The sequence below is a fragment of the Protopterus annectens genome, chromosome 11.part0, assembly GCF_019279795.1.
Source record: "Protopterus annectens isolate FY-2018-M chromosome 11.part0, PAN1.0, whole genome shotgun sequence".
Taxonomy (NCBI): domain Eukaryota; kingdom Metazoa; phylum Chordata; order Ceratodontiformes; family Protopteridae; genus Protopterus; species Protopterus annectens.
Window position 1 is genome coordinate 1,569,018,152 of NC_056745.1, and position 22,944 is coordinate 1,569,041,095.

The following is a 22,944-nucleotide window of genomic DNA, read 5'->3' on the forward strand; positions in this document are numbered from 1 at the left end:
ACTGTCCTACATCAATGTCACAGTAGGCTTCCTCAAAGCCTAACTACAAAATACTACCAATTTTGCCATTATAGCCTATAGTCCAATGTTTCTACTTGCGGTTTCCTAATCATCATATTCACTATTTTATTGGACTGCATACTTCCTTCACTGCTGGCCCTACATTAAATGCTTAACCTAGTCATACCCACCTGAGAACCTGGTCATTTTTAATGTCACCTTCATTGCAGACTTAGCCTATTCAAACTTTCCTTGCTTTTAATTTAATGCATTTCTTCCAATTGTTTTTGTCAGATCTCATTATTAAATATTTACTATAATCTTACTGTGTACCCTGTACCTTTCAGACTCTACTGGCTTTTTACAGTTAAAATTTCACTTTTTTCCATGACTAAAAATGCACCATAGTGGTCCAGCTCTCTAAGATAAACAAGCATACATAAGTAGGCATCCGGGAGGCCCAAAAGCTACAAAGTCTTTTCTTCAGGCATGGATGGATTTACTGAACCATGACCCTCTGGAACTTTGTCCTTGCTACGAACATGTGCAGGCTGCTGAGATCTAGACTTAGCCTCTGGCCTTCAGAACTCAAAAAGAACTTTGATTGGCATCTGTACCCTCTCTAGTCTGGTGGACCTCTTGGTTATTTTTTTCTCTAACAGGTTTATAACTTCTAATTTGGCCACCTCTTCTGACATGGTGGGATGTTGAGAAGGGGAAGAGATAATGGCTGAAATGGAGATGCAAAGGGAAAGTTGTAGCCTCACATACCATTTCAAAAAACAGTGGAGTAAGAGAGAGAAAACCTGAGATTTTTTGTTTTACTTGAGAAACTTGAAAGAAACGGATTGTACTGGCTTACAAACGAGCATTCTGAACTGTGTTCCATGGAAGGATTAGTTAATTGAGGGGGCAAACTGTGCAGATGCTCCAAATCTTCTCTTCAGAAAGCAGTTACGAGCTTTAATGGTAAAGATGCAATCATACCATAGAATTCCAGTATAACTCACTGCTGAATGACATCAAATCCACATTGCACCAGCAATATTAGATTAAACAAAGCTCATTGATAAAGGAAAGTGAAAATAAGTTTAAATATTAGGAGAGAAAAATCTCAGAATGTCACAGTTTAAAAGGGTGAAAAAGAAAAAGCCCAGGGAGAAGGAATAACAGTTGAAGACAGACAGAAATGGAGGAAAAGGTCACATTAATTAAGATATGCAGGAAATAAAGGATATGAAGAGACTGTTGCAAGAAAACTTGGCTGCACAAGAAGATTTATGGAAGTGCAGGAAGGCTTGAATGAACATACAGAAGTACTGCATTCATTGACCGATGATAATGAAGAATTGAAAGCCAGAGTCAAAGCTGCAAGGCCAGGATGGAATGCATTAAGGAAAGACCATAGATTTAGAAGACAGAGCACAAAGAAAAAAAGTTTAAAAATTTCAGGAGTACCAGAAAAAACATGCAGGCCAGGACTGCAGAGAAGTGATGAGAACTGCTGGGAAATTGAACAAATATCCCAGAGGAGAAGCTCAGAATAGAAAGAGTTTATAAAACCACATGACAACCTGATATGGATGAGGCCCACAGACAAAGACTGATCAGGCCGATCATAGTGCGGTTACTGCCATATGAAACAACAGGAGTGATGCTAAACGCATGGAAACTGGGGAAGACGCATGAAATTAATGAGAGTAAAATGCACTCTGAACAAGACTTTTCTTTTTGAGACTCTGAAAAAGAGGAATGCCTTCATATTGGTTATCAGACAATGTAATGAGAAGGAGGAATACGTTCATAGCGGAATTCTACACTAACTGCTCAGACAGGCTATTTTAAGCCTAGCCAATAACCTGAAGTCAGAATCAAACCCTGTACCTTTTGTCTATGAGGTAAAGACCATAAACATTATGGCAAACCCACCTTTGATGGGGAATGTTATATCCTGCACTGCCCGGAAGCTACATGCAAGGCACAAGTCAAGTCCTTTTTAGACACCAAAGTGGCCAACAATTTATTTTTTTTGGTTGAAACTGACAAACCATAGGGGCAGTTTAGAGACAGAGAAACTAGAGACCAAGTACCTAAGGAATGAGGCATACACAGAAGGAGCTAAGAAAAGAAGAAGAAGACGACTTTTCCCACTATTTTTCAAGCAACATTTAAAGGAATAAGAGGAAATTATTAGAACAGAGAGAAAGAAGGCTATAGAGGGACAGTAAGAGTATGAGACGAGAGAAAGGAAGGACAGTGGCTTGGAGAAGTAAAAGGGACATTGTCTAAAACATACATGGGTGAAAAATCGAAGCTACAGAAGGAGAAAAGTAGAGAACTGACTTTGGCTTTAAAATAGTGGTAAAGAAGCTTCTGTTCAAGGGAAAATGGAACCAAGTGGAGATTTAAAGAATGCTGATAAGAATAGTCTATCAGATCAGACAGTGAAAAACACAGAAGTCTCATGGAAGACCGAAAAACGGAGGGGCTTAACTGGACATTTGTATTTTTCTTACAATGCACTATACTGTGTTTTCTTACTTTTCTTTTATGATTACAATACTCTTTACGGCTCTAAGAGGAAAAGTACTATAAAACTTGATTGCTCAGCGTAAAAAGTGCATCCCCTCCCAAATGCAGGACAGGAGGGAGTCAAAGGGTAAGGTTCCCCAGATAATAGTTTTAAACTGTAAAGAGATGAGAATGGAAGATGTGTTGTTTTTTAGGAGTAAAATAGGGTGAGAGAGGTGTAGAGCAGAGTGAAGGATGCATGCACGAGCTTTACACAGAATTCATACAAGTAAGGAATTAGAAGGAATACTAGCTATTAAGGGAAAACGTCCACGGTGGTGCAGCGGTAGCATTGTTGCCACACAGCAAGAGGTTCTCCCGTTCGATTCTTGGCTTAGGTTGGGAGTGCCTTCTGTGTGGAGTCTGCATGTCCTCCCCGTGGTCGAGTGGGCGTTCAAAAGACATGAGTTGAATGGGCATGCCTTCGTTGAAGGTTGGGTGTCAGGCTGGCAGCTCGACACCATAAAAAACAACTGCCAATCATTAGTGGACCAGAGTTCTGCTGTGGCGACCCCTAACTGGGAAAAGCCAAAAGACAAACAAAACTAGCTATTAAGGGAAAGATGACCACAGAGTAACAGCGCAGCCTACACACCTTTCAGTTTATGGTGGGGGAGGGACTGGTTAAAAGGTTAGCCAAAGACATGAAGTTGAGACATGACGTCATTGAATACACATAGGAGGGGTCAATGAAAATAGTAGCTAGAGTAGACTTGGAGATATCCACAAAAGGTACTGCAATACATCTAACACGTGAATCATCTAGGGAAAGCACAGTTGTGTACACTTACCATAAATGTAGATGTTAGAGTGTATTCACTGTTGCAGTCTTCACATTTGGGTTAGCTGCTTGTAGTAGCCCTCAGTCAGCCTGATTATCAAAGTCTTGGGTCCTGTGTCGGTTGCTGTCTCATCTTCCATGACGTCAGGTAGTCAGGGGTATAAAGCATGCAGCCGATGCCATTACATCAGTTTTTCTTGCCCCAGATGTCAGGTGCCCCCATAATGGGAAGCAATTACATATAAAAGGTTACACCTCCTACAAAAAAGCAAATACACCAAAAAGCTTTTAGCATAGTAAGCAAGACTAGAGGTACAGCCAATAGAAGTCAGGGGGCTGGAGGGAGGGTAACTACGACTGCAACACTGAATACACTCGAACATCTACATTTATGGTAAGTGTACACATCTGTACGATGTTCTTTGTGTTTCACTGTTGCAGTCATCACATTTGGGTAGATTCCCAAAGCTAAGGATGGGAGGAGTAAATCAGATAGCATCAGGACCAGCTATAAGGCCCTTCAAGACTGTAGTGGCAAAGCCAGCTCTAGATTTAGAGAAAATTGGTAAATGGTAATGCTTGGTAAAGGTATATATAGAACTCCCAGGTAGAAGCTTCTAGGATGTCACTGGCAGGGACACCTCTGAGAAAGGCTGTAGAGGTAGATGCAGCCCTGGTTGAATGTGGTCTTATCCCCTGTGGGGTAGGTTTTCCATGGTGCTTAGAGCAGAAATGAATGCAATGGTCTATCCATTTAGAAATGGTTTGCTTTGAAATGGCCTTCCCCTCTGCCCCTGCAGCAAATGCAACCAGCAGCTGTTCAGATTTCCTGAGAGGTTTAGTCCTGCCCAAATCAAACCTAAGTTGCCTGTGCACATCTAAGGAGTGCAGTATTTGTTCCCCTTTGTTCTGTGGATTAGAAAAGAAGGTTGGCAAATGAATGGACTGATTAAGGGCCACACTGGATACCACCTTTGGCATGAAGGAGGGACTGGTCCTGAGAGTCACCCTGTCCGCATGAAAAATGATGAAAGGCTCCACTGACATGAGGGCCTGTAATTCAGACACCCTTCTTGCTGAACTGAAGGCTAAAATGAAGGCTGTTTTCCAAGAAAGGAATTTCAACTCTGCATTTGCAGTTGGCTGAAAAGGAGATAGAGTGAGTTTTTCCAATACAAAGTTAAGGTCTCAGGCTGGAGTAGGGGCTCTGCTGGGTGGTCTTAAGCTTTTGGCCCCTCTGAGGAACTGCTTCAGCAGTGGATGAGAGAAGATGGATGGTCCTGTGTTGTAATGAGATGAAATGGCTGAGGCATGAATTTTGATGGAGGAAAAGGAAAGGCCCTTGTGAAGCATCTCAGTTAAGTATTGAAGAATCTGAGGTAAATTGGGCGCTGCTGTACCTATCCCTTGAGTTTGGTTCTAAGTAACAGAATCTTTTACATTTTTCAGCATAGGATTTTCTAGTACTAGGCCTCCTTGCCTCCAGAATGACATCCAATACTTGCTTACTGAGGGATGGCAATGGAGAAATCAGGTAGTTAGCCAGGCTGCCAGGTTCAGGGTTTGAAGCTGTGGGTGCAAAATCTGGCCCTCCTGCTGGGACAGCAGGGCAGGGGTCTGAAGCAGGTGCCATGGTGCCAGCAGTGACGCACTCCGCAAAAGGGGGTACCAGTGTTGGCGTGGCCAGTCTGGTGCAATCAGTATCGTCCTCGGCTGGTCCTGTTTGATCTTTAGTAGTACTTGGAGAGGAGAGGCAGAGGGGGGAAAGGCATAAACTGATAGGTTTTTCCAGATGAAGGACAGGGGATCCACTTTCCAAGCTTGTTTGTGGGGAGTCCTTGTGCAGAATTTTTCCAATTGGTAGTTCTGGGAGGAGGCAAACAGGTCTATATCTGGGCTCCCCCATTTGCTTCTCAACATGTTGAACATCTTTGGTTCCAGTTTCTACTCGTGTGGGTCCATGAGATTTCTGCTTAGTCCATCTGCCAGTGTATTTAGCTTTCCTGGCAAGAAGTGAGCCTGTAGGTGCACTTCGTAGCTCAAGGCTATGATCCACAGAGACATGGCTAGTTTGCAGAGAGGGTATGAGTGGGTTCCCCCCTGCTTGTTTATGTACCACATAACAGTGATGTTGTCCGTCTTTACCATTAATTGCCCTGGAAGAATGTGGTCCTTGAAGGCTGTCAGAGCATTCTGTACAGCTAACATTTCTTTTTGATTGATACGCAGGTGCATTTGACTTGGGTTCCATTTGCCCTGAATGCACTTCCCTGCCAAGTGAGCCCCCCATGCATAGTCTGATGCGTCTGTTAGGGTTTGGGCAGCAGGGGGTAGAGTGAATGGCAGTCCCTTGTTTTAGTGGTAGGCCTCTGCCCACCAATGTAACTATCTGTAGACGAGGTATGATAGGAATCATTGCTTCTAGATCCTTAAAATGTTGACACCACAGGCTTTTTAGATACCATTGTCATTTCCTCATATGCAGTCTTGCATAGAGAACTAGGAGAATGCAGGAGGCCATTAACCCCAGGTCTTGCATTATTTTCCTTGCAGATAGCTGGGTCTTTGTGGCCAGTAGTTTGAAGTAGGCTGTCAAATGAACTTGTTTCTCTGGCGTGAGGAAAGCCATCTGGGAAGTTGTGTTCAAGCTTGCTTCCAGGAATACAATTTGTTGGCAGAGTATCAGATTGTAATTTCTTTTCATTTATGGTGTACCCCAGAGAAGTAAGCAATTTCTGCACAAACGCCAGATGATTGAATAGTATGTCCTGGCTTTCTGCCTGAATTAGACAATTGTCCAGGTATGGATATATTTTGGATATTTCTCTGCCTGCAAAATGCAATGACTGGAGCTAGGCACTTTGTGAATACCCTGGGCGCAGTAGATAAGCCAAAGGGCAGTGCAGAGAACTGACAGTGCATGTAGCCTGCTTTGAAGCTTAAGTATCTTCCGCAAGATTCCCTTATTGGGATGTGCAGGTAGGCTTCCTTTAAATCCAGTGTTGCCAGCCAGGCATCCTTGCCTAGCATAGGAAGCAGCTGGTGAAGAGTTAGCATCTTGAATTTTGGGATCACCAAAAATGTGTTTAGGACAGAGAGGTCCAGGATAGGACGCCAGGAGTCGTCTTTTCTGGGCACCAGGAAAAGTCTTGAGTAGAAACCCTGTCCCCTTTCCTCTTCTGGAACAGGCTGAAAAGCCCTGATGCACAAGAGAGAGAATTTGCTTTTGAGCCTCTGCCCACTGATTTGAGGGTAGATCTGGCCAACCGTTTAGGGTTGGTAAGGAGTGGAAGTGGAATCTGTATCCTTGGGAAGCTATATTTAAAACCCATTTGTCCTGGGTAATGAGTTCCCAATTTTTTGCCTGCAGGGCAATCTTTCCCCCTAAAGGAGCAGTCAGTTGTGCAGGGCTTGGAAAACTTAAAATCAAGTCATTGAGACAGTTTACCATAGGGGGGAGTCTTACCACTCCCTGCTTTGGAAGTGGGAGACCCCCCACTGCTTAGTCTTGTGAGAACCTTGGCACTGACGCCTGGGTGTTTTGCTGGTTCAGGGTTTGGACTGAGATGGCCTGGAAGAGGTAGGAAAGGACCAATTTTTAGAGGGCCAATACCTACTAAATCTGGGATGCTGTACTTGCAGGAAATCTAACAGTTTGCATAGATTTAGCTTTTTCCTCCATCTTTTTAAGTACTACTACTGCTTTGTTACCCGGTCTTGGTTTAAGGGAGCATCCAGCAATTTAGCTTCAACATGATCTGGCAAACACTGCTCCTTAAGCCAAGCATGCCTTCTAGGTACAGACCCAGTGACAGCAGCCCTGAACGATTCCTCTAGTGAAACAAAACCACATTGCAAAGTATGTTTCCCAACTTGTTCAGCAGAATGCATTAAATCCTGTAAATCTTTATTTTCAGCACAGTCAGGAATCAGCATAATTTTCTGTTTAAGCAATCCAGTAATATGCTGCTGATACTATAACATATGAAACTGGCAGTTTAATGCCCTAATGGCCAAGGTTGCAGAAGTGTATACCCTCTTACCCCATCTATCCAGCGCCTTGGAATCTCTATCAGAGGGGGGAGGCTTTTTGGCAGTAGTAGCCTTAATGCCCTTGGGTCCCTGTGATATGGTCTCAGGATCCTCAGTAGGATTTTTAGAGAGGAACGTGTGACAGTCAGGAACCCTGTAATATCTATCAGGTTTTCTGGGAGCAGGAGGTGAAGGGTCTGGGGCCAAGCTAGACTCCAAGAAGCCATCATCAACCTTGTCCAGTACAGGGGGGGGGATAGCTAAAGGCCTGTGTTGGGGCAGGAGTAAGAAATCTCCAAGTCCCTTTTTGGAGTCGGAGCAATCCTGGCTTTCCCAGTAAAAACGCTCCCAAAGAGTATGCAAGGTTTCACCAAAAGAGAAATCCTCTGGAGGGGAAGCAAGGGGAACAGAGTCCTCTGCATCAGAATCCTCATATGTAGACCAGGGTAAAGCCTGGTCATCAGAGGAAATTACAAGTTATGTACCTACCATAACGTTCCATGTTAGTTGTCTTCTCTCGCCTTCTTTCTTGCTGGATGGGTTCGGAGCCGATCCTCGGCTCCGACTGCACTGCTAAGCTCGAGAGCTAATTTTACCAGCTCGAGGCAACCCTATATCCCATGATGCAAGGCGGAGACTACCCAGATCTCGTTTGGTAGCTAAAGAAATAGCAATATTTTCTTCCAACTGAAGAGGAGGAAGAAAAATAATACTAAATAACATCATAACCCTCTAGAAAGGATCAACGTAATCTAGTGACACTAGAAGTTGAACAGCTAGAAAAAGGTGATAACCTCTTAATAGAAGATGCATAATCTTCCCGGTCTGACCAGGCTAGGGGGATGGAGGGCGGGACGCAAGAAAGAAGGCGAGAGAAGACAACTAACATGGAGCGTTATGGTAGGTACATAACTTCTAAATGTTAAGTTGTCAATCTACTTCATTCTTGCTGGATGGGACCGCGTCCCTAGCACCTCTATCCTGGGTGGCTCAATGGAACAGACTCTTGAGAACGGTGGAACCAAAATTCGCTCCGTCTCTGGAGGCCAAATCTAATTTGTAATGTGAAACAAAAGTATGAGGAGAGGCCCATGTGGCTGCTGCACAAATAGTGTCTATTGGAAGTCTAGCTTGAAAAGCTGTAGATGTAGCTAGAGCTCTGGTAGAATGGGCTTTTGGGTTAGAAATCAACTCTTTGCCTCTGAGCTGATAAATGTAAGTGATCACAGAAGACAGCCATCTAGATAAAGTTACCTTAGAAACTGGAAGGCCTTTCCTGTTCTCTGCATAGGATAGAAACAGTTGATCAGATTTCCTAAAAATTTTAGTCTTGTCCAGATAATATCTGAGCTGGCGGTGAACATCGAGATAATCTAACATTTGTTCCGCTCTATCAGAATAATTCGGGAAAAATACTGGAAGATCAATGGATTGATTTAGGTTCGTCTGCGATGCCACCTTTGGTAAGAAAGACGGATTAGTCCTTAGAGATACCCTTTTTTGGAACTAAAAAGAACCTTGAGTAGATTCCGGATCCTATTTGGTCCGCTGGGACTGGCTGGATGGCTCTTTTTACTAGCAGTTTTGATATTTCTAGTACTGCTAGTTCCCTTAGACCGGGTGGAACGTCTGGAAGGGTTCCCTTTTGTTGAATTGGGGTTTGAATAAAGGGAATTTTGTAACCCTCGGATATAATTGACTGTACCCATTTGTCTTGAGAAAGGGAAAGCCACGCTATTGGGTACAGCGATAATTTTCCCCCGACTGCCTCCGAAGGCGGACAATCGGGCAACATCTCAGGGATGCTGGAAGGGTTTGTCAGAAAGAGGCTCTCTGCTACCCTGATTCTGCGGACCACTTCTGCCCCTAGGGCGGCGTCTATTACTGTTACCCCCTCTGCCTCTGGGGGTAAACTGACTTCGTGCGTCAGGCGTGACTCCTTGAGATTTGCGGAACCACATTTTCCCTCCCTTCTGTCCTTTGGGGTAAGGTCTAGAAGGGGTAGAGAAATGGACTCCTATGGCAGAGAGAGTCTTGCCATCTTGTTCGTATCTAGTCCAAGTGTCTTTCACTTGAGGTCCGAACAAGGTCGAGCCATCAAAGGGGGAGTTTGTGAAGGACGCCCTGAAGGGGTCTGCAAAATTACAAAGCCGCATCCAGGACTGACGCCTTAAAGCCACTCCTGTGCCTGCGGCCCTACTCGCTCCATCGGCTGCATAAGAAATGAGCCGCATGGAGGAGTTAGCAATGGAGTTAAGGATTCCTAGCTGTGAGCTAATCTTATCCCGAGACCCAGCAGCTGACGGATCCTGTAAAACTTCCCAACTCTTTAAGAACATCTCTTTGAAGGCAGGTGAAGTGGCTTAAGTAGTTCAGCAATCTCATGGCAAAAGTCGCTGAAGAAAAAATCCGCTTACCGTACCTGTCCATAGTCCTAGAATCCTTGTTAGGAGGATGGACAGGTACTGAAGGATCAGCTAATTCCTTCTTGGTGGCAGCAGCCACCACCATGGCATTAACTGGGACACCCTTTGTTAAATATTGTCTATCTTGTGGGGCCGTAATAAATTTTGAAGGCCTCCTAGGGATAGGTTCCACCGAATCCGGAGCCATCCACGCCTTCCGAGCCACTACCTCCATGAGAGGGTCGAAAGGCGGAGACACCCAGGAGGTGGAGGGTCGAGATCCGAATGCCTCCAGGTATACTGACTTGTCCTCGGAAGGATTAAGGGAGGGCCAGTTCCCCCTCTGCTTAAGGATTTCAAGGATGTCTGAAAATGAGACATCCTCAGAGGAGGACCTTGGGATCCCTCAGACTCATCCAAGTCAGTATCTGATGTAGTAGACTCAGGGGAGTCTAGATGTTTCCTCTTACATGTCCTCTTACGTGGGGGTTCCCCTGACGGATCAGGAGAAGCCTCGGAAGAGGAAGATATTCCCAATGGGGAAACCTGAGGCACTGGATCTCTGGGTCCGGGAGCAAGAGAGTGGGAAGAGATGTCAGCAGGCACTGTAGTGGGAGGAGCTGATGGAACTGTCCGTTGACTAAGCCCAGGGGCTAGTACACTCCTCATCACCTCGAAGGCTCCCCCGTCAGAGAGACCAGAAAGTTCCCGCTCCGAAGAGATAGGAACCCCAGCCCTCACCGAAAGGGAAGGCTCCGAGGCAGATGTCGGGGCCGAGCTCACCAACGCCAAAGCTCCGAGAGGGAGAACGGGGTCGGACAAGGGTCCGATGCCACTCGCCCCCTCGGAGCCGACGAGAGAGACCAGACACCCGGATCCCTCCAATGAAGGTCTCAAGGAGGAAATCGGAGCCGAGGACGACGGAGCCGAAAGTGGTGGTATCGGCTCCGAAGTCACAACGGTGCCGGTTCCGAGGAGCTCTGGCTCCGAGCTCTGTAAGAGTCGAAGGAGGAATGTTTGGTGGATGAGAAATAGCTACCGTCTGTTGAGATGGGCTATGGAGTATTTGGGCCAATGCCAGAGACTTTAATAGTCTACTCACCACTCTCTCGAGTGGTGATCAGACAGCCTGGATGACCGAGAAGAACGGCTCCGATGGCTCCGCTCCGAGAGCAAGGGTGATCTCAGAGCCGAATGTATAGATTCCACTGAAGGGGATCTAGATCTCTTTTTTTGAGATCAATGGAGCCAACGGAGCCGAAGATACGTCGGCTCCAGCCGGAAAAGACACAGAGTGTCTGGATTTGACAGTATCGGCGCAGGATGGAGCCGATACTGAGACTGGTAAGGTGGAAGGATCGGCTCCTGCCGGAGCCGATCTCGAACCTGGTGAGGATGAACCCGAAGCCAACGGCTTGGAAGTCTGAGCCAAAGGCTTAACAGGTTGAGGGCTTCCCCGGCGCCGACTTAGTCGGGGAGCTCTCGGGCTTTAATAAGCCCCTTAATATCAGCTTATTTTTTCGCTCCTGCAAGACTCTTGCGCTGAAAGCATGACAGATAGCTCAAGAGTCCTGCAGGTGCGAAGGTCCCAGGCAATAAGCACAAGAAGTGTGACCGTCTGTCAGAGACATCTTCTGACAGCACGAGTCACACTTTATGAAGCCTGAGACCCTAGTATCCTTCGACATGACTGTGTCGAGGAAACACAATAGTAACACACAAAAACACTCAGTCCAACAATTTAAATTAAACAGGGATAACACACAGTCATACACAAACAACCCCTGACAGGAAAAAATTTAGGGAGGGGAAGGCCTAAGGTCTAACTAGGGAAAAGGGAATAAATTACTCGAAAAAAAGGGAACACTGACGGGAATAGAGCTAAAGTAAGTCGTTAGGTTAACAAAACACAAATATATATAAAATTTAAAGGGGGGTAGACGAAAAGTCTCAAAACCTGTTCACTTACCGAGAGCTGGTAAAAGAAGGCACCTCGTTAGCGAAGTAGCAAACGAGATCTGGGTAGTCTCCGCCTTGCATCATGGGATATAGGGTTGCCTCGAGCTGGTAAAATTAGCTCTCGAGCTTAGCAAGTGCCGAGTCGGAGCCGAGGATCGGCTCCGAACCCATCCAGCAAGAATGAAGGTGAGATTGACAACTTAACATCAGAAATTTCAGAGTCCTGATCAGAAGAATCATAAGGAAACTCAGTCCTAGGTCAGAGGGAGAAGGGTGGCATCCCCTGATTAGCATAATAAGGTCTTCAGCCATTATTTGTTTTTTTAGGCATAGAGGCCTGACCATGCAGTCTGGTAGTTGTTTTTCTAGGCATGAATCGAGTTTTAGGCCTTGAAGAAGATGGTGTCAGTTTAATGTGCAAGTCAGTAGGCCTGAATACACCCTCAGAAGCCGGTACCTGCTCAGTGGCTCCAGACCCATCCAAGGTAAAGACATCCGCAGGTTCAACAGTTGAATCATCTCGAGGCATACAGGACTCTGAATGGGTCTCAGTACAGGCCTGCGAATCTGAAGTAGCAGTATCAGGGGCTGTGAAACCACCTCTGAGTACTGGCAACTAGCTTAGGAGAAGCGCCGTTGGCAGCTTAGGACCTACGCGGTCTGTCTCTGTCTTTATCTTTGCGTTTTTTCGGAATGACGGTAGTCTGGTGGCTTACCGAAGACATATCTGGATAACTGAACAGAGTACCAAAATATTTAGAATCGTAAATAAAAAGACAACGAATAGTACGCTGTTTAAATAAGGCACAAACCTGACAGCGAGGTATGTCGTGGTCAGGGCTTAAGCAAGGAGGGCAGTACAAATGAAAATATTTGAGGTATTTGCTTTCTACAAGAAATACAATTATTAACTTTTACTGACATCAGATTAGAGCAAGAAAAAGATTCCCCAACAGGGTACTTGGCTTAGTTGGAAGATTTCGGTTCTGAAACTCGAAAACAAAGATTTCAGGAGTCGGCCGACCGGCACTTGCTAACTGCTTCTGCTTCGGGCACTGCACGGCAAGTAAGACAGATGTAATGGTGTCGGCTGCAAGCTTTATACCCCTGACTACCTGACTTCATGGAAGATGAGACAGCAACCGATACAGAACCCAAGACTTTGATAATCAGGCCGACTGAGGGCTACTGCAAGCAGATAACCCAAATGTGATGACTGCAACAGTGAAACACGAAGAACATCAACAAACAGATAGATGAAACGAATGACAAAAACTTAGAAACTGAGAAAAAGCATAGATCTGATGTCAGTCTTCACTTAATCCTTGACAGTGGGTTTGGTTCAGAATCATGGAACCAACTTGGCAGTTACTCCAGTTCGTGCCTTCCAAAAACTCGAGCTTAGTTCTACCCAGAATTCTCCTCTCAAGATTACCTCAGATCTCATTTGTCAGACGCGTTCCTCTCCTTTCAGCTCTAGTTCTAGCCTTTTATCACTGTGTTTACAGTTTTTGAATTCTTTACTGAGTAGTTGTTTCTCTAGTCTTATTCTTTTTCCCAGCTCCTCTTTCCATAACTTTATTGGTGCATTTCTCCCTTCCTTTGCTTACCTTTTATGGTAATCTTCTGTACCATTGTTGGTACTTCTTTTCCTCTATCTTGTTACTGCTATGGTACATCTTTCGTACCACTGGGGATACATTTCTAACAAAAGAAAAAAAAAAGTACTCAAAAATTTTCATGTGTGTGCGTTTGACACAGAGCCTTTGTTTTGACATAGCTGAGAAGACTAAAGGCACTTCTGGCTTCAAGAGATGCCAGAAGTGTGATCATAAACTTCCAAACTCAGAGAGACATTCCTTGTGTCTCTACTGCTTGGGCCAGATGCACCTTCAAGAAGACTGTGCCATCTGTTATGGCTTTAGTTACCGGGGCCTCAAAGAGAGAAAAAATAAGGTAATTTTGAAAGGCCTGATAACATCTAGCTTAGACGAGGCCATATCTGATGTTAGTTCCCCTTCTTCCTCCAGACATGAAGGTTCTAAGAGGAGAAGAGGAGACCCTCTGTTCCCACACTAGTCGGAACCACCTCTTAAGAAGATTAAGTCTTCCCCAGTTCCCACAGTGTCTGAGGAACCGTGTGGAAAGCAGCTACCATTCACCAGTGCCTATCTCTGCACCAACAATTCCAGCACCCACTACTACCTCTGATCAGACTTTCTCCCCCCTCTTCCGTTTCACCAATCTCAGAACAGAAGTTTTCTTTTAAAGGTTTTCCCCACACAAGGTATTCCCCGAAAACTGACCCATCTGAAGACCAACCACCAAGCCCATTTTGGACAAAATCCGGTTCCCGTCTGTCCCTGTCCATTCAGTCTGTTCCGCCAAGAGCCTTACACAGTTCAATGCTTTGAGGCTGGTGGACCAGTTCCTTATAGCGAGGGGATTAGCCACTTCTTCGGTTCCTAGCACTTCTGTCTCTGAACTGTACAGGTTCCTAACCTGGTTCACATTCCTCCTCTAACTCCAAATGAGCATTCCGAGTTCCCAGTTGAGCCAGTCCTGGTGTCAACTATATTGGTGAGGTCTAGTGTAAAAAGTAACCGAGAATAAAAACAGATCAGTACAGTAACAAGTAAACTACTAAGAAAAACAAAAAAGTACCGAAGCTAATACAGCTGAAGGTAAAACAAACTTTAATGCACACAAAAGAGATTAAGAGCTTTCATGGTGTGAGGTCCTTGTCTCCATTGCCGATCACTATCCTGAACTCTTCAGTTCTGGCAGAACTGGAGACCTCGCAGGGGTCAGAGCTTCACTGTCAGTTCAGGGGAGGCGTGGACAGACACTGATTTTATCGGTGCCATCCATACCTTTTGAGGCTTTGGCACATGGAAGTTCGACTCCAGCTTAAGGCTCGGGGGAGGCTACCTTGGTGGGGGATGGGACCACGGTTTCGAAGGAGTCTATTTCGATTCGGGGCTCCCATTCCTCTACTGGAGGCAGCTGTTTTCCAGGCCATGTAGAGGGCCTTGTCCACTACGGGCTCACAGTATATTCATCTCTCTTGAAAACAGCATCCCGGTCCTTCCCCTCACCCAAAGCTACCACAAGCCTCTGATCTGGGACAGCGGGCACAGAAACCTCAGGATTCAACCATGGTGGTTATGTCTGCTTCTGACACCGCCCCAGCCTGTCCCACCGAGGTGCCCCAGAAGAGAATGTGCAACAGGAAGCACTTGGACTTCTCTGAATAGTCTTACACAGAAGATACTGACTTTGACAAAGGGAAGGTTCTCCAAGGTCAGTCCCAGAAGTAGGTGACATTCTAGAGATCCTTAACCAGAGGAGTGGCTGGACTTCCCAACAATCTTCTTCTGAGGAGTCCATATACCTTGAGGCTTTCCATGCCAGAGCATCTACTGCCTAGATCTCTTTGCCCACTGACTAAGTTAATTGCGCAGCAGGTTTGGGAAATTCCAGATTCCATCGAACCAATCCCTGAGAGACCAGACGGTATTCTCTCAGCTCCAGTGGATCAGCAACACTGGACTAAAGGGGTGCCAGGAGATGCCATGGTGACTGCGGCAGCCACCAAAAAGGAACTTGCTGATGAAACTCCTACTATCCATCTTCCTAATAAGAAGTCTAGGATGATGGACAGATTGGAGAAGCGCATATATGCTTCATCAACCTTCATGCTTAGGTCCTTGAACTTCATGGCACATTTCCATCAAGCTTCAATGGGATCTGATAAAGGCTCAATCAAACACTCACAGGAACCATAGCTGAGGGGGTTCAGGCTAAAGTAGCTTCCCAGCTGGCGACCCTTGATTGAATATGTAATTCGTCCATGAGGCTCACCATGCACACAGCTGAAGGGACGGACTAGAGCAGTGGATTCTAATGTAGTTGTGAGGAGACTCACCTGGATGTGCCTATGAGAGTTTGCGGAGATATTTAAGTCTTCTTTAGTCAATGCTCCCTTTGACAGAACATTCTTTTTTGGCCCCAAAGTTAAAAAGACCCTTGCCAGATGTGACAAGGATGGAAAGATGCTTTTGGCCATGGGAATATGGTTTTCCACTCCTCAATGGCCCTACTCCAAGAACCAGAGGAGTGGAAAGCTATGGTTCAAGAAGTCCCAAAGGCCTTTCCAGGGCTCATGTGGTAACAACTCCCACCAGGTCAGAGGAAGGAGTTGTTATGGAAGACACCTTGCTAGAGGTAGAAGTTGCCCACAAAACCTGGGTTCCAGATATTCATTCCCTGGTAACTCCCATCAGCACTCCTGAATGGAGGCCCGACCGCCATCCTTTGGAGGCAGTTAGGGGATGACTTTCCCTGTACCTACTCTGCTTGACTTACAAAGCCATGTCTGACTCAGCTCTGTTAGAAATGCATCAAAAGAAATCCCAATCCCTCCACACAACACACTCCAGAGACCTCAGCTTCATTACCACAATCAATAGAACATGCTGGGGGGACAGGTTCATAACCCAGAGACTGCCCATGCTATGGAACAGACTTCCCATACAAGTCAAGCAGAGCACCTCACTGGCCCTTTTCAAAAGGAATCTTGATGAGTGGATGGAAAATAGAAAATTCACCCCGGGGATCACTCCAGTGGCTCTACTCGACAGAGGCACTAGGAAACTAAGGTTGGGTGGTAGGATGCCACGGTAATCCTAGGGCTAGGCTTGTAAAGGCTCCAGAGCCATTAGCCTAGTACACACCTATATGCCTGGCTAACCATAACAGACTGGGTGACAGTTGTGATCTGGTGCAGTGTACCATGCTTGTATCACAACAGAATATGACCTGGAGACATCCAAAACAATTTCTGTTGGCACATAATAAACAGCAGCACTGACAAATGAGTTGGTCCTGCAGTAATTTTAAGAGATCCTCAGACGTCAAGACTGAAGGCATAAATGTCACTGAAAACATAGGGACCACATTCAAAGCAATAGCTCAAAAGTCTGAGCACTGCTCTTGAAGTCACTACCAAGATCCACTATGTCAGGACTTCCAAGATGGGTGCACACTGAGTAACAGCTTAATTCTAGCTCTCTTAGTGTGAAAAACTTAGCACAGAAAGCCAGAGAACCTAGATTTCTGGGAAAATTTCAGTAACTGGCTAAAAAGTGCACTGCCTGTACACTAGGAAAGAAGAAACACAGGACCTGAAGGAAAATCGGCCACAAAAGGTGACAAAAAACACTGACTGGGAAAAGCACTGTAGCTGTTCAGCAGAAAGCAGTGCAAGCCACAGACAGGACTTTCAGTAATCTAGAGGAAAGCATAAGGCACCTACACACAGACCAGACTAAAATAAAAAACACAATGAGTACATCAACTCAAACAATAAAAAGGCTGGAAAAATGGAAGAAGCTTTAAACAGATATTCAGGTAAGGTGATAAAAATGAAAACCTCGCAGGTCAAAATGAAATAAAGGCTGGCTGAATATGAGACTGCACAAGAAGTGATGCTTCACAAAATAATAGAATTAGAAGACAGAGCACGTATGGAAAACATGAGATTTACTGTTGTACCCGAGAAGCTGGAAGGAACAGACTGCATTAATAAGCAACTGGACTGGTATTCAACGACAGGAATTGTTAAATGAAAGGGCACACTGTGTGTAGTTGCCAAAACTGGCTATGAGAAACACACCTAGACCTTTAACAGTAAACTGTGGCAAAAGGACAAAGTACTAAAAGTGGGAGGCAGCAGAGTGTTTGTGGAGAATGACTACTCATTGTACACCAGGTAGAAGTGTAAATGTATCCCATTATTCAAGGAATGTCAAGTGCAGGCATGAGATTCAAACTACTGTATATAGCTATCCTAAAAATATTTTCCCCTAAGGAACAAAATCATTTTTTGATGAACTACATGCTAAGGAAGAAATACAAAGCATGTCCAACAAAAAGTGAGTTGTGAAACAGAAGGAGAGTCTGCTTTTTGTTCTTCTGGTAATAAAGACCACAGAAACTGTTCCAGTAAAACCTTTTCCAGTGTTTCAATGGAAAATTCTTGAGAAGGAAAAAAGCACAAGAGGAAACTAGATGAGAGCACAATGGAAATTAAGCAGAGACAGGGTTTGGGAGAAGGAGATGAGCAGGAATACAACAAAAAAATCTGGAAATATTGGACTTTCTACAAATTTGTTAAACTTGTAGGGGACTCTAAAGTATATGCCCTACTTCAAGTCCTTAACATTTGGAGAATAAAAATCAGTAATTTAAAAATTGGCAAATGTGGTATTAGAAAGCAATAATCATATTTGTGAAACATGAGAGGAAAAGAAAATCTGGAAATAATGGAATTTTTTTGGACTATGTTAAACATGTTAGGGACTCTAAAGCACATGCCCTTCTTCATGTTATTAATGCTCAGAAAAATACTCAGGAAAGGGGAAAAGGAAGGAGAAAGTTAACTGCAAGTAAAACAAATATTTTTCTTAATAGTACTATTTAAATGCTGCATGACTTTCTTTGCATGTTATAAAGTAAAGTTATTTTTTAAGTGTAATGGGGATACAAATGTAAATAGGTGCTTCTGTTTTCCTTTTTTTTCTCTCCCTTCTTTCCTTGTTCAGTTTTAAGTAATGTAGGTGCTGCAATGTTATATAAAAAAGATCTGGTTAAAACAGCATGTAAAAAGAAAAAATAGTGTGCTTTTTCTCATTCCTGCATAGAGGAATGACTGGTTAAGGCCATTGGGTTAATCTAGTAATCAGTTTTAAGAGAAAGCAAGTAAATGAAAAAGAATGTTGAATACTATAAAGCTTTTTTTCTAGTAAACAGACCAGTGCCTTGTTGTCATGTCTCGAGCAAACTGATAACGAGAAATGGCTTGGAGAAAATGTTTTTTGAAAGCATTCAGGTGAATTTCCAGATAAGGGTACTACAAAGATAATTAAAAAAAAAAAAAGCACTTAATAGAACCACAGGCTATTCCATGCATCACAGCATGAATAACAAACCTTTCTTTTAGGTTACCTTAAGTCTGTGTGTGGTTGTCAGTTTGAAACATTTGTTCCTATTAGGAGAGTAAAACTTCAACATTTGAAGGTATACATAGATTTGTGTTAAGTTTTAGGGGGTATTGGGGGGGGGGTTGTGCATTTGTTTGAGGGTTTTCAATAAAACAAAAAGTTCTTGAAGATGTGATATAGGCTTAAATAGAGATGACAAAAAATAACTGAATAAAAGATGTAGTGTAACACAACAGTCCCCAAGCACCGGGCCAGGAACTGGTACCAAGCCATGCATCACTTGGAACAGGGCCACAAGGCACGAAGTGAAAAAAAAAGTAAATACATTTATATATGTGTATGAGTGCATTTATATGTCTGTCTGCGTGTGTGAGTGAATGCGTGCATGAAAGCTGAATGTATGTTGTGTGAGAAAGAAGAAGAAACTGTGTGTGTATGAGAGAGAGTGAGAAGTGTGATCGATCGAGCCATTATTTTACACTCACTAAGCAGTGCTTTTGCTGTTTAGAGTGTGTAAAAAGAAGTCAAGGAAACCGAAAAAAAGTGGGTGTGTATGTATGTTTGTCTGCATACGAGTGAATGAGTGCATGAAAGCAAAATAATGCGTCAGTGTGCGTCTCTGTGTGCATGTGTGTGAGAGAGAGATCGATCGATCCCTGGCCTCTCGACCATACCACTCAACCTTTTGCACAATAAATCTGGACAGAGCCACACATAACAGGGACACATTTTAAATACTGCTTTTATAAACATAGAAATCAATAAGGCTGCCATTAGGTTTATGTCTGACCATAAGCTAATCACCCTTAACATACAGATCCCACCCCCACTCCCCAGTAAGGAAACCTCCATAAAAAAACTTCTCCAAAGCTAACTTCATACTACTCAAGTCAGAAGTGACAAACTTAATGACACCCATGCAGACGGGAACTGAAAGTTCAACTGCTGAATCCTACACTAAGGCACTGTACGAGCATATCTACTCATGCATGAATCGTGCCATCCCAAATAGAACCAAGGTGCTCGCATCCAAAAAAAGGAAGCCAATCTGGTGGTCCCCTGCCATAAACCAACTTTACAACAAAAGGAAGAAACTGTTGCAGAAAAGAGGAAAATCCCAGGATGCAAAATACTCCATTACAAGCCTCAGTAAGAAACTGAGATCCCACATAAAATCCTCCAAAGCTAGTTACAAAAATAAAATTGCCAAAGATTCCAAAGACAACCACAAGGCATTCTATAACTATGTCAATAATCTAAATGGCAATGCTCAGATCTGCTCCAAGCTAAAACAGAATGGCATTAAATATACTGATCCCAAGGATATTGCCAATATCCTGGCAGATCGATTCAGTGCCAACTTCACCCCCCTCTCACCCCCTAAATGGCCCATCTCAATACCGGAAGACTGCCAAATTCCGGTAATAATGGCCACACAGGTAAAAAAACGCGCTCTCCAAAGCTAAGAATACAGCATCCATGTGACCAGATAACATCCCGGGCTGTGTACTACATGAACTACAAAATGAGCTGACACCTCACCTAAGTGTCATGTTTAATCATAGCCTCTCGTCAGGATTCATGCCCACCGAGTGGCGCACAGCTACAGTTATCCCACTCCACAAGGGGGGATCCACCTTGGATCCTGGAAACTACCGTCCCATCAGTCTGACAAGCCTTATCTGCAAGGCCATGGAGCGTATTATCATGGAACTTATAAACAAAGACATTGGCAACCTTCAAACACTGGACCACACCCAGTTTGGGTTCGTGAAGGGCCGATCTTGTCTCCTGAACCTGATTGACTTCTTCGAATCAGTCTCCAGAGCCATGGTCAAGGGTAAGGTGGTCCACACAGCCTATCTAGACCTTGCCAAGGGTTTTGACACCATCCCCCACTCTGGAATCATAGATAAACTTACTAAACTGGGCATTAATCCCCATGTCACTCAATGGGTTGCTAACTGGCTTACTGAAAGAACCCACACTGTAAAAGTAGCCGACGCCAAATCCAGCTCCAGACAAGTGACAAGTGGAGTACCTCAGGGTTCAGTCTGGAGACCGCTCTTGTTTGGCATCTACTTCTCTGAAGTACAGGCCAACACTAAGGGACTCTGGCTAACAAAGTCTGCAGATGACTGCAAACTGGGAGCCATTATTGAATCCCCAAATGATGTGGATACTCTACAAAAGGGCTTTACAGAAACAGATGATTGGTGCCAGAGCCATGGGCTCAAGCTCAATGCCAAGAAATGTATAGTTATCCCCTTTGGGAAAAAACATGTATCTGTGAATTACTATATAGGTGGCAGTACACTAAACACCGAAAGTGTGATAACAGACTTAGAGACACAGGTGGACAGTGGTCTTACCTTCGATAACCACAGCGCCACAACAGTCAGGAAATCCTTCTATGTGGCACACCTCATCACTAAGGGCTTTTCATCCAGAAAAAAGGAGGGCATTGTCCCACTGTACTCATCCCTCATTAGACCCATTATAGAATACAACGCCCCATTTGGTATGTACCTCTCAAGACATCTGCAACAACTGGAAAGGCCGCAGAAATACCTCACTAAAAGAATCACAGGCCTAAAGCACATGCCCTATGCTGACCGCCTTAAAAAAACTCCAGGTATACTCTGTCGCATATAGTCTACTCAGAGGCGATCTCTGCTTAACATACAAGGCCATGTCAAACCCAGAGCTGTTGGACATGCTACACAAAGAAATCCCAATCACACAGAGCCACATGCTCTAGGGATCTAAACCTTGTAGTCACAATAAACAAAACATGCTGGAGGGATAGGTTCCTGACCCAGAGACTCCCCAGCCTCTGGAATAGATTGCCCATACATGTCAGCAGAGTGCCTCTCTGGCCCTCTTCAAAAGGAACATTGATGATTAGACGGGAGAAAGGAAATTCACCCAGGGGATCATGTCAGTTGCCCTGCTAGACAGGGGTCCAGGGAAGTAAACAGTGTGGGAAGAAATAGCCAGGGAATTGTTATGGCTAGGCTTGTATAGGCCCCTACAGCTGATAGCCTAGTACCAACCTATGAACCTATGTACCTCTCGACCATACCACTCAACCTCTCACACAATAAATTTGGCCATATACCTCTCAACCTCTTAGAGCAAGAAATATGAACAAAGCCAAAAATAATGGGGGGACAAAGCCAAAAATAGGGCAACTTTTAAGAACTGCTCTTACAAACTTAGAAAGTAGATAGCAATACAGGTTTTGCATTAACATGTATTTTCTGAAGGATATGAATTCTGAAGCTGTCACTTTCTGACTTCAAACCCCAATGATCTGCTAGTGATTTAGTAGAAAACAAGTTTATGAGCAACAGACCAAAAATACAAGACAAAAATTTGGACATTCTGTGAAAATCTGTACAGTTGAGGAGGTATGCTGGACAGAGCCACATAATAGGGACACATTTTAAATATTGCTCTTATAACTTAGTAAGTCAGTAAGGTTGCCATTAAGTTTACATACCTCTTAACCATAGTAGATCAGTGGTATGCTGTTAAGCAGAATGTACATCTTTCCCCTACCCAACTGTCTTTTTATTGTACTTTGGAGCTTTTCTCCCCAGGTCCTGGCTGAAAATAGACTTCATCCAGTGGGGCCTCCACAGTAAACAAACGTCAAATAAATAAATATGCACTTTATTATGCAAGCGTGATGGCAGATCTGTCGAAAATTGTCTTACGTGAAACCGGTCCTTGGTGCAAAAAAGGTTTGAGACCGCTGCTGTAACACAAAAGTTGAAACCATACATTTTAACAAAAAGAGCTGATGTACATAAAAAGGTGGGAATAATAATCTCTCAAGAATATGAACCTTTCTATAATGTCTTTAAACGTTAATGGTCTCACACATAAATACAAAAAAGAAAGAGCAGTGAACTATATTAAAAATGTAGAGTGTAAACAGAATAGCTATGCTACAGAAGACACACTTGGAAATAAATGAATGTGTGAATTTGATAAAGAAAGGTTTTCAGGATGGTTATTCAGCAGAATACCTGCTGCAAAGGAAGACAAGAGTACCTGTACTAATTGCAAGAGAAGCTCCAATAGTAACAGAAGAGGATAAAAAAAGACTAATGGTAGATTTGTACTATACCATGACCCCCCCCATTAATATTCCAAAACGTGCTCGCTGATTGGCCAGCGTGCA

The 22,944-nt window shown here is 44.1% G+C and overlaps 1 protein-coding gene across 1 annotated transcript in view; it reads right to left on the reverse strand.

The window, feature by feature from the left end:
* Positions 1 to 22,944, reverse strand: part of KLHDC10 (kelch domain containing 10) — a 1,235,840-nt gene that overhangs the window by 1,202,723 nt on the left and 10,173 nt on the right. The window lies entirely within an intron of this gene.